The 2599-nt window shown below is 39.3% G+C and overlaps 1 protein-coding gene across 1 annotated transcript in view; it reads right to left on the reverse strand.

The window, feature by feature from the left end:
* MAP7D2 (MAP7 domain containing 2) overlaps window positions 1–2599 on the reverse strand; it is a 58458-nt gene that overhangs the window by 9652 nt on the left and 46207 nt on the right. The window lies entirely within an intron of this gene.

Raw genomic sequence — 2599 nt, forward strand, 5'->3', positions numbered from 1 at the left:
TCAACACCTTAACATGCTCTGGTTGAGCAGTCCCAATCCAAACATCTGAAATCCAAAATTTTTCAAAATCTGAAACTTTTTATGCATCAGCCTAGTGCTACAAGTGGAAAATTCTATACCTGATTTCATGTGATGTGTCACAATCAAAATTCTGCAACACAAAAATTTTGCATAAAATTATCTTTAGGCTATCAGCATAAGGTAGGAATGGAACATAATGCATTTTGTGTCTCTATTTAGGTGTCATCCACAAGGTATCTAATTATGTATTCAAATATTCCAAAATCAAAAAAAATCCAAAACATTTCTGGTCCCAGGCATTTCAGATAAGGAATACTCAACCTACACATGAATCTGAATTTGTATCCACTTAATGACTTAACCTCCTGGAAACTCATTCTAGTTTGTGTGTCTACCAAAAAGTATTACCCAGTCTTGACTTTAAATTCTGTAACAGGAAACTAACGATATACTGATTTGTAAAGCATACTGTAGTGAAGATAGAGCTCCGCAGTCAATTACAAATGGCCACGATGAGATAGGAAGCCAAGCGCCATCATCCTTTTAAAAAAGAGATTAGCAAATATTTGAAACCAACTAAAGCTACAAAAAAGGGAAAATGTCTCAATAGCCACAAACGTGTCAATCAGCAATTTAAGAGGAGTGACTGTGAGCTTAGAAAGGTCACTTCAGGTGGTATATGACCTCTAGAGCAGTATATTAAAGAAAGTATTCAACATAACTTGATATTTAATATAGAAATTATAGTATCTATTTTCCATTTATTTTGGCAATCTTGGAAAACTTACTGTAGCTTTCATTTTTTGCTATGTGAAACTTAAGAGGCATTTACAGACATTTTTGTCTACAGATGAATGGCTTATGATAGAACGATAAAGCGCTCAAAGTACTGAGGGAAAACTGTGAAGTCTAAGGGCTTGTTTTTACATTTCTAATGTTCATCCTACTCACATGTGTGTCACTTTCCTTGGGTAATCACTGGCAATGTGATGGATAGGCAAGACTCAGATTGCACTTTTCTTTTTTTAAATTTGTGATAGAGAATGTGTGCATGCACATGAGAAGTGAGAGACAGAGAGAGAGAGAAAGAGAAAGATGAGCACCCTCCACGAAGTCTGGTAGCACTGTGATTCCACTTCTGCAGTTCTCCACAGTTGTCAGATCCTGGATACTTGTGCATTGTGCCTGTTGTGATTCAGGCTGATTGGCCTGGTATTTGAACCATGGTTACCGGTGTGGGATCTGGTTTCTCTTGAGACGTGCCATTACCACTGTGCCATGGAGCCAGTCAACATATATTCTGATTGAACTACTTGCTGTGCAACCCTTGGAAAGTCACTCAACATTTCTGATGCTCATTTTTAAAATGGGAATAGCTAGGTTCAGCCATGGTGGCACAGGCAGGAGGGTGCTGCTTAGCAATGACTGAGGCCCCATGGGAGGCCCAGGTTTGAGTCCCGGCCCAACCTAAACAGGATGGGAGTGGCGGTGCATGCCTGTGCTCCTAGCTAACTGGGAGGCTTGAGGAGGACAGACTGCTGTGTGTCAAGATGGTCAAAATATCTGTCTCTGTCATTAAAAAAAAAAGAAGAAGAATATGGAAAGGGGAGAAAATGGCAATAATTACACTTCTGCTCCATGGTATTATTATAAGAATTAAATGAGATATGGCCCAGGTATGCATGGTCCTAAAAAAAAGTCTCAAAAGTTAGTTTGTTTTACATTTAAAACAAATCCTCTCTCCAACCCCGAGTGTCCTTTTAAGTACATCTATAAATCTGTATGATTTCCAGAAGTTTCCTTTGCTTGGAAGCATGTGTCACAGACTAATGGCCTATGTATAACCAAAGAAATAGTTTAATAGGTAAAGAAATACTTTAAAAAAATGGTGTAAAACTGTAAGAGTTCATGACAATGGACATTAGCAGAGGTCGTAGTACCTAAAAACACTGTGGAACAACCCAACTATTAACAGATATTCTGGAGAAGAGCATTATGGGCCTAATCAGAAAGAAACTTCCATTGTCTATAGATTCCTCAATGAAAGACCAAGTACGTCCAACACAGTGGATTATTGAAAATGGACATGCCGAGAATAAGATTTATCCAAAGATTAATCAAGGCACCAGTTCATTTCTCATCACTTTTAGCCAGTTGTAATTGTCCCAGAAAAGTTAATACACGAGGATATGTAGCATATGAATCAAGTCACAAGCTACTTTGTATAGGATCCATTACGGTCACCTTCAGGATCTGAAAATCCACTCTGTTTCTTCCATTTTTATCACCAGGACTTCAGAGGTAGCCAGATGCACACACATGTAGGAACCTCCTCCTGGCCCTGAGTCTCCACAATCCTCATTATCATTCACAACATAAATGCCTCCCTACAGTGGCCCAGCAGCCCCTGCTTGTCCTTCTGATGGTAAAGTCATCCCTTAAAGACAAAATTCTCTCCCCAACCACGCTTGGCTTCCCCCAAAGTAGGTTAAAATATGGCAAGGAAAAACAAGGCTTCCCCTGTGTGAAGTCGGTTTGTTTCCCCACTCCTCTCCAAGGAGGAACATTTTTTCCTTTC

The sequence above is a fragment of the Tupaia chinensis genome, unplaced genomic scaffold (genome assembly GCF_000334495.1).
Source record: "Tupaia chinensis unplaced genomic scaffold, TupChi_1.0 Scaffold000184_1, whole genome shotgun sequence".
In the NCBI taxonomy this organism is placed as follows: domain Eukaryota; kingdom Metazoa; phylum Chordata; class Mammalia; order Scandentia; family Tupaiidae; genus Tupaia; species Tupaia belangeri.